This window comes from Amphiprion ocellaris, chromosome 8, assembly GCF_022539595.1.
Source record: "Amphiprion ocellaris isolate individual 3 ecotype Okinawa chromosome 8, ASM2253959v1, whole genome shotgun sequence".
In the NCBI taxonomy this organism is placed as follows: Eukaryota; Metazoa; Chordata; class Actinopteri; family Pomacentridae; genus Amphiprion; species Amphiprion ocellaris.
In genome coordinates this window covers 27,975,964-27,988,520 of record NC_072773.1, presented here as the reverse complement: position 1 = coordinate 27,988,520, position 12,557 = coordinate 27,975,964, and the positions used below count along the sequence as shown (strand labels likewise).

Genomic DNA, 12,557 nt, shown 5'->3' with positions numbered 1-12,557 from the left:
TTGTAACTTTTGTCCACTTTTATTTTCAACAAATATGTAGTATTAGTAATTTAAAAAATAACCATAATAATACGACAATTAAATTTTTTTAATTTAACAAAATAAACCAATCTTCATATATGTTACATTTTATCTTAACACAGTCAGCAAGAACAGAACTATGCCAAAATTGCAAAATTTTAAATTAGGACTTTCCAACTGAAGAATAAACTTACAAATGTGGCCAAACATCGATTGTCTGCTCTTTGCATGTGACAGTTTTTAAGCACACATTTCTGACCAAAACGAAGTTGAATACCCAGCCCTAATAATACAATTGTGTAGATATCATTTAAAATATTTCATTGAACACCTTGCTTGGCAGTGGTCTTCTGGAATCATTTCGGACACACTCCATATATTTTAATCCAGAAATCTACCCTCTCTGTAAGTTTTGCTACAGATAGCAGAGAAGCAGTCACTCTCTTCCTCATTGTCTGTGAATGTCCTTTGTGGTTTGGACATACATTAATAATGTAAAGGTAATGATCTCTCGACTAAAGGCCCTGTCCTGTCTTGTCCCCCACCCTCCCACCCCACATTCCCCCATCTCTCTCTGTGACCCTCCCCCCTGTCTGTCTGTAGACCAGCCAGAGGAAGAACAGAGTAGAACGTCCGGCTGAAAAGAGGACGATTGCTGGATGAAGAGGGAGAGTCAAAGAAACAGAGGAATTCCTGGCCGTGCTGTCGAAACATCGAGGGCATGGTTTTGCCTCATTGATTATTTCAGGAAAAGTGAAAGGAAGCAAGGAATCATTCTGAGAAAACATCTCCTCTCTGCCTTTCCCCTCTCCCTTTCCTTTGCTTCTAAAGTTTGGTCTTACAGAATGATGGATGAGGAACTTGCACTGTGGCCTCTGATGTCCTCTCCTCTTCCTCTCTCCTTATCCTCCTCCTCCGCACACACACACGCACACACACACACACACACACACACACACACACACACACACACACACTCTCAGATGCACAGTGTTAGCGAGTGATGGATGGGGAGATGGCAGCGTGGCAGTAATAGCACACACTGAGAGCAAGACTGCCACTTATTCATTTGTCTCCGTATTCACATCTTTATTTATGTCTGTCCCCATACTAACATGTAAATATAGATGTACATAATGAAAAATTAAGTTTTTCTGACCAAAAGTCTTGCACACTTTAGATTTTTGTCTGAAATATAATGTGTATCAGGGTGCACATAAGTTTTTATTTTGTATATACCATTCGTTTAATTTAGATGTGGTTTGTGTCCGGAGTTTGACATGTTACCTGGAACTTGGGGTTTATGGAGGTCACGTGTATGTCGTCCAACTTCAGGTTTTGAAAAATGTCCGATGTGGTGGGAATGATGGGCATCAGGCAGCTTACACAACATTACACATTATTAATCATCTTCACATTGTCTAGGGGGGCAACGGCACAAAGATGAGAGGGAGAACAGGAGGAGGAGGAAGGCGAAGAAAGCGGAGGAAAAAGGGGGAGTGAAGGCAAAGGAGGAGGGTTAGAAAGCCACAAATAACCACCATCAATCATCAAGCAGTCAACATTTTCACATGTTAGGATTGCCTCTTATTGGCAGCAGCCAGAGATCTGTGGCTGATGTGTGTCTGTGTGTTTGTGTGTGTTTGCTCTGTCTTGCCCAACCTGGACTTCTCTCCCTTTCTCACTGTCTTCACCTTTCCTTAAACTGACGCACAAACAACAACAGTTGAGAAATCACCCTCGTCAGCAGGAAGCTGGCAGGTGTGTTAACTCCCCTAGTACCAAATTAGGATGTGCAAGATTGCAAAAACGCCTCGGCTCTCATATCTCCCTTTTTAATCACAAACACTTACATGAGCCTGGATGGAAACATACATTAGGCTTTAGCCAAGGATTTGCTTTGGATGCCGGGCAAGGCCTCAGATCACATTCAACTCTCCAAAATGACTCTGGGATCTTTGCCTGCTAGCCTGAGAGAAAGACCTCAGGTCAGCCTTCGTCTGGGGTGTTGTAATCTACTGATTTATAGAAATGTTGTTGCCCAAAAACAAGTTGTGTTGTGTTGAAGTGCACGTTAAATCATCCAAGTCTGACCTCTCCGAAATAAACAAAGTAAAAAAAAAAATTGTGATGTCCTGTGAAACTGCATAAAAAACGTGCAGCTTTTTAAACTTCGTAACAGTCTACAAAGTTGTTTTTTTTAGTTTATTTGGAGGAGTTGGAGCCCCGATTCTTTAAAAGGGAAACACGTAACAGTCTTGTTTCTCTTTTAAAAAAAAGTTTGCCATCATAAATGATTAATATAGGGCATAGTACTGTTTTTATGTTGCTGTGCTTTGACCTACAGCATTTTGATCAGTGAGCATTATCAAAAGCATATTTTAATTTATTGGACATTTTGGCCTTGTGGATTATGGAAAAATAACACTAGGGGGTGCTCTAGGTTTGTCCAGCCAACTGTTGAGGTTTTCTCCAGATCCAGGTGTGTGTGTTCATGTGTGAGCGCATGCACATGTAAAAGTGTTGTGCGCTCTGTCCACCTGCCGTCCAGACAGTGATCCTGTCAGTCAGTCTAACTTTTCTGTTGTTGGAGTCTCACCACATCCTGCCACAAGACATCTTTATCATTAACTCTGTGTCTCTGTTTATGACACTGGATGGTCAGAGGTGAAGTTTCTTAGTTACAAAGTATTGCGTGATAATAGAGTTAATAGATGAAGGTTTTTCAGGCGTCGCGTCCATCACTTCATATTTAGTTACTTAATACCATCGAATATAAACAAACCTGCTGAGTGGACACAAGTGAGCGCACTAATTGGTTGTTTGAAAGATATAATTTTAGTCTTGTTTGGGCTGTTTCTGAATTGTCAAGATGCACCAGTTCTGTCTTTATTTAGGAACATTTTGCTCTCTCTACTTTTTAAACACACATATTCACCAATTCATGAAGTTTGAGATGTGTCAGTTTCAATAGTTCACTGTTTAAAAAAAAGTTTAAAAAAAACTATTAACTCTGTATTTCATCACTAATATTGGGTTACAGTCATTTAGTCATGCAGCCTTTAGCAGGAATGTGCTGTGATTTAGCTGCCCTCTTAGAAGCACAGCATTCACATGCACATCTCTCCACTGTGGCACACTGTTGAGATGCAGTTTCTTGTGGAATTTTCCATCTTTGTCTTTCATGTGATTCATGCTCTTTTATTGATATTGACAAAGTACGAACCCTTTCATTGACCTCCAGCTCTATTATTGTGGTACTCGCTTGCCTGCGGCTGAGAAAATATGACATTATCGAGATTGTAAATTAGATGCGTATTTTTGAAAGAAAGAGCTACAAATGGCAGCACATTGAAATCATTGTCTGCTGTGTTATGAGGCCTTGGGTGAACTGCAGTTGCATGTTTGCCTGTGTTTGTGGCCAGACAGTGTGGCTGGAAGAAACGGCACCCAGGGCACTATGAGGGAAAGGACAGTGGCATTGGTATGGCGAGGCAGTTCCACCCCTCCACCACTCTAAATATTTGTGTCATACTCTCAAGTTTGTGGTACTTTGAGGGAAAAAAGCAAAACAATCCACAGTATATTTAGCTTGTTTTTTGCCAAAAATATTTGCCCTACATTATTAAAGACAAATTCTTCCATAAATCTTACTCCACTATAAATCAAATGTCTTGTTTTCCACATTTCTGGTTTTGTGAAGGAACACTGGAAATAATCCCAGAACCATAAATCAGAACAATGGAAAATAAGATGTCTAATGTGTGGTTTTTTTTATTTATTTATTTAGATTTCTAGTGTTAATGTATTCTTCAAAAGGAAAAGGACAAAATACAATATATTCATGCAAACGTTTTTAAAAAAAAAGAAAAAAAACCATTATTGTACACATATTTAAACAGTTCTGTATTGTATTTTGCAGTTTTTCTTCTGATTTCCCAACTCTGTCAGTTGAGAAATTGTTTAATCATTGAACAAGTCATCCCCTGCCCTCCAGATGCATGGCTGTGAGAAGGCGAAAGGAGAGACTTCACTGATATTCAGGCTCCAGATGAGAGAGACAAGTAATCCTAAAACATGGCTGTGTAGCAGAACTGCATGCATCTGTTCATTGTCATCTTGTAGGGATGTTGACTGATGATGCACCTGACTCTCCTCTCCTCTCCTCTCCTCTCCTCTCCTCTCCTCTCCTCTCCTCTCCTCTCCCTTTCCGACTCCGACCAGCCCACCCCTCCGCGGAAAATAGGGGGAAAATCACAGAAACACACAGCCAGATTATTCACGGCGCACCGTTATTGAATATGTGACTAACACACTGAGAATCGCTCTGGGAAATCAGATTAAAAAATGCATTATTTATAAGGACATGGAATGCCGATCCGATAGGGCGCAGCGAGTGGAAGAATACACCTACAATATACCCCAAACAACATTACAAGTTTGATCGTGACACTTCCTACTGTAGTTATTCATTTTTATAATGTTCACAAATGTTCCGCTTTATGTTCTGATATTGAAATATGACTCATAGTAAAATTACGTGGTAGAAGTGTTTTATTATTTTTGTTTAAATAATATTACCTTTATTTTCTCTCCTCTCTTCCCCCTCACACACACACAGTCTAAAAGACAGTTTGATATGTTTTCAGGGACGCTATAAAGCCTGATATCAAATCACTTAAACCACTTTCGTTGCTATTCCGGTGTCACCTCTCTGTGGCACATGAATCATTAAATGTAGATTACAAAAAAAATACGTGAATTAAAAAGATCAAATCCAATTGATAACTGGCACTGTATCAGCCTGCTAATTATGTCATTTTAAGATTTTATTGCCTACTGGAAGCCAAAATAATTTCTTTAAGCAAATAAATTTATGAAGGGATTTGTGATTATTTATTGAAATGCTGTAATGAATACGCTCTGTTTTAAACAATGTAACACAAAGACTGCAATTTCTCTGTTTTATAATGATCGAACCCACCAAACTGAAACAAATACATTTCACTTCCTTTCAAACGCAAAATTGCATGAGTATTTTTTGTGACACTTGTTCATGATGTGCATTATTTCGAACACTATGTCCTTCAAACAGTTCATCTCCCTCTCTGTCTGGAGATCTCTGGATTCTCCTCATTTTTAATTGATGTAATGACCAGCCGTTTTGTTTTTCCTCTCTGAAATTTCTCATGGAAGCGTCTTATGGAAGTTGCTGTAAGCTAAGTTTCACTCACCTGAATTTACCATCTTCTGTGGTTGAATAGTTACCATCACTTTGTCCAGGGCAGCAGCCTCTCCCTCTTCCTTTACATCGTTTTCCAAACACTTTTGGTTGTGGTGCAGCTGTAGATTCTCTTCATTGGTTGGTCTCTCTGTCTCAGTCTCTCTGTCGCTCTCTTTCAGTTCTTTGAAAAGCGGCCAATCTGCTGACACGGGGAAGTGTTTTGGCGTTCGGCAGAGATGTGCCGGACTCGTCCCTGTCTAAGCGATTACTCTTTTATCTGATCCTTTACTCTGACGCTATGGTCAAATATTTTTTCCATTCAGTTGCCTCTCTTTTCCCCCTTTCTCTCTCGCTCATTTTCTTTCCTCCTCATCTTTTTCCTTCTGTGGCACAATTTTTTTGTTAAACACTTAAGTCATACAAATCCACGCAAACGCCTGGCCTCCAGTCACAGGTGTGGTGTTTGAGTCATGCAGGCCCTAGCAGGTGAATATTGGGAGGAGGAGGTTATGTCAACACCTCTAGCCCCTTTGACACCCCTCGCTCCACTCGCATGTGGGCCGAACCACACATTTGGCAGCCCCCAGGGGAATGCCAGGGGGTTTCCACTTTGAACACGCAGAGGTGAGGTATAGAAATAATTCACATCTGGAAATAACCCTTTTCTCTTTCCTCAAGAGTTTTGTTTGCCCTTTGTCTTTTCACCTTTCCCATGAGGGCAATGTCAGGTGGCATCATTTTATCAGTTTAACTATGACCAGTCCTGAAAGGCTATAAGTGGTCACTTTGACATCGGTGTCAGCCAGTTGTGGAAACTTTTGTTCTGAAAAAATTTAAAAAAGAGAAATTAAGCAAATTCATTTTCATATCCAGTGACCATTTTTTCTTTTTGTTTTATTACTGTCATAGTGATTAATTTACTGCAAAGTTTCTTGTTACTAGTTGTGTTATTTCTTTCAACCAGTGATCAATCTGACTGCTGTTGGTTTTGAATGAAAACAGACTTGTGAGAGCATGTTTGCCTTGTGGACTTTTTTTCCCCACAGGGGGCATCAGCAGCATGCTGGTAACCAACTCAGATACAACGTTTGCAACAGAGCTCAGGGCTCATATTCAGCCTGCCATGCTCTCCATAACCATAGGTGTGTGATGGGAGTGGGAGGAAGAGGGGAAAGATGGGAAGGATGAAGGAGTAGTCGCATCAGCAGAAAGTTGTTTTTCTGTGGCCTGGAGATTCTATTTAAAGTGGGATCTGGGGTGGAGGTGGGGAGGCAAAGGAGGGGGAAATTGGGAGGTAGACTTGGAGTGGTCCACAGCCTGGAGAAACCTAGGCAGGATGAAGGAGGGAGTATGGGTGGTGTGGAGGTAGGATGCGCAGATCGCCTCTGTTTTTAGTTTTGATTGAGGTTGAAATATGCGTGTTTGTGTGCATTTGAAGTGGATCCACGAGCCATACCTTGCTGCGTGGGCGCGAAAATGTGTGCGAGTTTGCCCATGCTTGTGTGTCTGTGTGTGTCTGAGGTATTAATCTTCTCTGTCAGTGGAGCCCAGATGCAGGGCCCTTCCAGAAGCACAAGCCCGGACTCAGCAGTCTGCACTGGGCTCTGGGAAGCAGGCATGGGGTATAAGCGGGGGCTTTTAAAGGGGGGCGTGGTGGTGGATGCCGCTGGTTGTGTTACTAGAGTGGGGCACTCTGATGGAGAGGGCAAGGGGGATAACACACAGCAGATTAGCTAATGATATTAGCCAGAGAAGACCCTCAGGTAAAACCCAGTGGTTGCAATTAGTGGAGTTTCTTCAAGGTTGCCCCGTGGCCCTTACACAAACACAAACACACATGCACCGACTCACTGCTTATATTTGACACACAGTAACCACTTGCGTTAAGTACTGATGCAAGTCTTGCTCCACATTAAATTATAACCATCATCCCCTCTCTTACCTCCCTTTCTGCCTCCACAATCCAACTGTTACCCCTCTCCTTCGTCTCTCCATTAACGGCGCTCATGGGCCCCCTTCGCTGTTTGCCCACTGTGAGAACAGACGAACTAACATGTTTGCTCTGCGGGAAACACACACTCACAATCACTCAATGGGGCGAAACTGGGACTGCGAGCGAGCCGACAGACTCTATTCAAGAGTATGCTGATGCGCACAAGTGCTCAAACAAACACACACACACACACACACACACACACACACACACACACACACACACACACACACACACACACACAGGCTAAAAACTTCAAAGCAGGGGGTAGCGAGATTGACATAACAAGCTGATAAACCTCTTTCTCCAGTTAAGTTGCCAGGACAGCACTGAGAGGAAAGGTGTTGGTATCTGTTGGTGATGAAAGATATTAATGTATTAACAAAATATAGTTGATTTCAAGCATATTTAGTAATGAGGTTGCTGAGCAGAGCACATAGTGATGCTAAGGCTTGTAATCAATCATCTGAAAAAGAACTTATGCAACTCTTTGATCTTAACCCAGTTTGAAGTTGATCACTTTAAGCCACTAATAAGTAAGGATTGTTTAGAATTTAAATGTTTTGTCAAAAGATATGCAATATATGCATATTTCTCGTGGACGTGTGTAGTACACTACTAATGTATACAGTACAGAACTTCTTATTTGATTTACTAATTGGTCAACTCATCAATTAATCAAATGAAAAGTGTCAAACTTGCTGGTTCTAGTTTTCAAGTGGCAGGTTGTTGCTTCTGATTTCTTTTTAGCTGTACATTAGAGCTACACGATTATGATCAAAATGATAATCAAGATTATTTTGATTAATATTGAGATTTATTTGAATTCTTTACATCTCCTAGAGGCAAAAATATAAGTTAAATTGTACCTTAACACATCATTGGATGAACATCTGTTTATAGATAGATACTATAATTAATTGGTGTTCCCTGAACGCGTCACATGCATGCTACAGTAGATACTAGCTAGATGGCTATGCACCTGAAAGCCTCTAGTCTCCCAAATCTATTCCTGCACTGCTACCAACTCGGACAGGTGTATGACCAAAAATTACATTGAAAGGATCAAATAAAGTGCTCTACTGTTAAATTTGTTGATAACAAGTGATTTTATCTACATACAAGAGTGTAGCACATTTTTTTACTGTTGATGTCACTGTCAATCATGTTTATTTAATTGTGGGAAGCCACAATTTTGATTGTGATTAACATTTGCTTAATTGTGCAACTTTGTTGTAAATGGAATGTATTATTTTTTGTGACTTTGATCTACCCAACAATGAATTGTTAAGACTTCACTGTGGGTTCTAGGAAATAGTTTGGCACATTTTTTTCATGTTTTTCTTATACTTAATAAGCCTAATTATAGTTACTGTTCTTCATGTACCGTATGTGCATTAAGTGTTTTACACATTGCAAAAGTGTTTCAGATGTGGTCTGTAAGCACCATCACAAGTGTAAATACCTGCTGAGAAATGGCAGCACCTTTTGGTTTTTTTGCTTGTTGATTACAGTTGCTTGTCATTTTTCTTTTTATCTCAGCATATCCTCTCTGGCAGTTTATGGTATGTGAAATACTTGTTCCACAAAGTTGACAAACACACAGTTTTTGCGCAGTGTGAAGTGTTACTTTGCCTCCCTCCACACCTCCTCTGTGAAGCTGTGATCACCACTTAGAATTACGTACACAACCTGGCTCTCCTGTGACAAAGTGATGAATTACAAGAGCTTAAAAAACATCTTTTGCTCTGACTCTTTCCTGTCTCTCTGGCTCCAAGAAACCTCCCTTTGTTGCTCTTTACCTATAATTCTCTCCTCCGTGTATCCTCTCTCATTTGTCCTGTCTGTCTTTTCACACAGACGGACAAACTGCTCTGTAAAGGGGTGAAATTATTTCCAGTGCAATAATAAAGCAAGTTAAATGACCAATCTTTATTGTGTGTGTGTGTCTATGAGAGAGAGAGAGCGTGTTTGAATAGTTTCTCTTGGCTTGTCAGCTGTGTCTGGTCTTTTATGTGGCCTTCCTTATTATAATGCTACTTATCTTATCCTAAAGGCCATCAGGCTGGACGATTAATTTAGGTATTGTGTCCCTGGAAACGATGGCTTCCCTCCTCTTGCTGCTGTCCCTCCCTCACTCCCTCCATGTGTAGGAGATTAAACCGAGAGCAGCTCTACTTTTCTTTCTCCTTCTGTCCATCATAGTGAAAAATTACCTTTTAGTCTTCTCCTTAATCGCGCTGGCCGCAGAGCAATCAGACAGGAAATAATGGCTTGGCGTCTGGCTGTGTGGGCTCTCTACTACAATGCCTCCAGACTGGATTGAGGTGAGAATGGGGAAACCTCATATTAATGATTCCTTGTAAGTGTCATCTTTGTAGAAATACAGAGTGTGTAAAGCTATCATCGTGTCACATCTTTGTGGAAATACATTTATAAATGTAGGGCTGCTTCACAGAACACTCTCAAGTCAATTTTGTCTTGCTCTCTCACTCCACTTTCACATCATGCCTTCCTCATTTGTCATTTACTCTCCTTCCGGTTAGCCTTTGCACGAAGTTTATCCCAGTTAAAAACAAGATTGAATTCTTCGACTCACCATGAAAGCAAAACTAAAAGCGCCGTTTATTTTTCAGTGAGTTTTGATCCCAGAAAAAATGTATCAAACCAGGCTCAAACTTCTCCTCACTCTTTTCCTTCAGCTTCGCTTCACCTTCTCCTTCACAAGCCTCCCCACTCATCTTCTCCATTGCTCAGTCTCCTCTACTTTTCTAACTCTATGCTCTGTTCTTTTGCAGTTTGATACCGTGTGAATTAATTGCTCCTCATATGGGAGACGGCACACGATTAGTCTCAATCCTGATAATGGTGTGTGGCTTGGCCGCGGGGAATACACTGCCAATTTGCTCACAGCGCATCTGCCAAATGATTGGTGTTTACACGCCACATCCCCCGAGGAGTGTTTGTCACAACGCCACTTCTTACATCTCAATAACGCACACAATACAAAGGCAGACGTCACCAAAGATGCACACAAACTCACATGCATAGGCATTGACAATATCTCATGCAACTTAGAGTATGACATACTAGACAGCATTCATTGTGTCCTCAGAGCCGCGACTTGGGCATTATAGGCAATGCTTTTTTTTTTTTTTTTTTAAGCATTCTTAATTTTTACATGATCGGATATTACCCCTTTCCCAAACAGTTTACCTCCTCCCTCCACACCCCCAACTGCCTTCTCCCCTCAACCTTCCCACCTTCCTTCATCTCTCCTCCCTAACACAGTGCTCCTTCTCTGCTGTCCCATTAATCACCCCTCTCTAATTAACAGGCCCACTGTTCCCAGTCTTCCCACTGCTCCCACTCCACACCTGGCCCAGCCCTGCTGCCCAGCAGGCATGCAGTGCACGCCAACACTTACACACATATATGCACACAGTACAAACTGGAGCGCAGCTAGCAACTGACCAACGCAAAACCTGACTTGGAGGAACAAAATTATTATACAATAGATAATATAATGACAATGGAGTATTAAAGTTTTGTTTTTAATGTGTTGAAGTCTGAAGGAAGAGTTGGCATTGCTCAGAAGGACTGCCTCCTCTCTTGTCCTCTGCTCATCCTCATCATAGATTCATTCATCACCTCATCAAGCCTCATCTTCCCTAAAATAACTCATCCGTTCAACTTTTTCCCTCACCTACTGTTTACTCCCCCTCCGCTGTTTTCATTTTTACAATCATCTTCACCCACCCTGTCTTTGACTCACATCCCATTTCCTCCTCCTTTCCCACCTTCTCCCTGTCCTCCCCCTGTTAGCCAGGGTGGCCCGGCAATGCAGTAATGCCATCTGCCAGCGCAGCATGCCCACAGCCTCGTGTCCACACACACTCGCCCACAGACTCACATGAACACACGCACAGCTTGGCAAGGACACCTTCCAGCGCAGGATACACCGATATCCAAGCTTCCGCCACCAGATAGCCGTAGTCCCACGCATTGTGTAACACACACACACTCATTCACACAGCCCTGTTGAGTCACACGCTTCATCTGTCTCCCAACAGGGGGAGCCGGGGAGCATCTGCCGGAGCCAAGACTAGAGTCGGAGAGGCTGCTTTTACAGTAAGAGAGCAAATCATTGCAGCAGTCACATAGTGCCTAATCATAGACAAACAGAAGAAAGATGACCACATGGGTGTGTGTTCCACACCGACTACAAATGAAGTAAAATAAAGGAAAGCAAACCAGCAATTACATGCAAATGCACATTTTTGAGGTAGCAGTCTTTGCTTTTTTTGCAGCCTTTTGAAACATTACATTACCATATGCTGTTAAATTGTTTCAGATGTTTGCACTGCAATAATTTTGGTGGCTAACAATAAGATATATTGTTAGAGAAATATGAGATCAAAAGCTATTTAGTTTTATTTTACAGTGTCAGAGTGCGGATAGAGGCAAAGACGTTTTCAAGCAAAACATGGAACAACTGGGATAAGACACACTAAACATTCCTAGAATTTGACTAGAATAAGTTTCTTTGTGTGCTATTGTTAGCACTTTGTATTCAAACGTGCGCTCACAATTAAAAATGGGGTAATATATATCATGTCATAGCATGACAGTAAAACATACGGGGCAGAGAGACGTGCAAGGAAGTCATGTAACTTGTTTCCCCATTGGTTATTTATATAATTCATTAATTTATTCAAATCTTCTCGCTCCTGTTGACATTGAACAAGACAGAAACAGAATTGATGGGAAATGCAGCAATTAGCAAATGAGCTCTAGGATGTGTTGCTGTTCGAGCTGTGTTTGGTGCTGCATCGGGCGGCTGGGGGTGGCAGAATGAGTGTGTGCACGGGGGTGGGGGTGGGGTGGGGGGGTATGGTGTGTATGTACGTGTGTGTGAATGTGGTGCGCTGCCAGGTGCGAGTGGGGGTCTGTGGCAGTATATTTATTAGCGGCTGTCAGGGAGGTGACACTTTGATGAATGGTGCAGAGTAATCAGGGCTGGGCTGTGACAGGCTGCACTCACAGCCTTCTACCTGCCAAACAACCCAATCACACACACTCATATGTACACTGCTTACACACACACCAACACACACACACACACACACACATATACAAATGTGTTTATATCAGTGCACAAATGGCACTGTGTATGCACATGTACAAACACAACCTCCTGTAAATATCCCCGTTACCAGATGAACTACGTCACCAAACTCCCCTCATCCTCTCCTCCTCTAACCTCTCTGCTTATCCTCAGTCCTTTTATTTGACTCTTTCACATTCAAGACTCTTCTG

At 41.7% G+C, this 12,557-nt stretch overlaps 1 long non-coding RNA gene across 1 annotated transcript in view; it reads left to right on the top strand.

Moving 5' to 3' along the window:
• Positions 1-9,167, top strand: part of LOC111576288 (uncharacterized) — a 32,902-nt gene extending 23,735 nt beyond the window's left edge. The window contains exon 3 of the long non-coding RNA XR_002746807.3: positions 625-9,167. This is a non-coding gene — a long non-coding RNA (uncharacterized LOC111576288). The remainder of the gene's footprint in view (positions 1-624) is intronic.
• Positions 9,168-12,557: the final 3,390 nt, after the last annotated feature.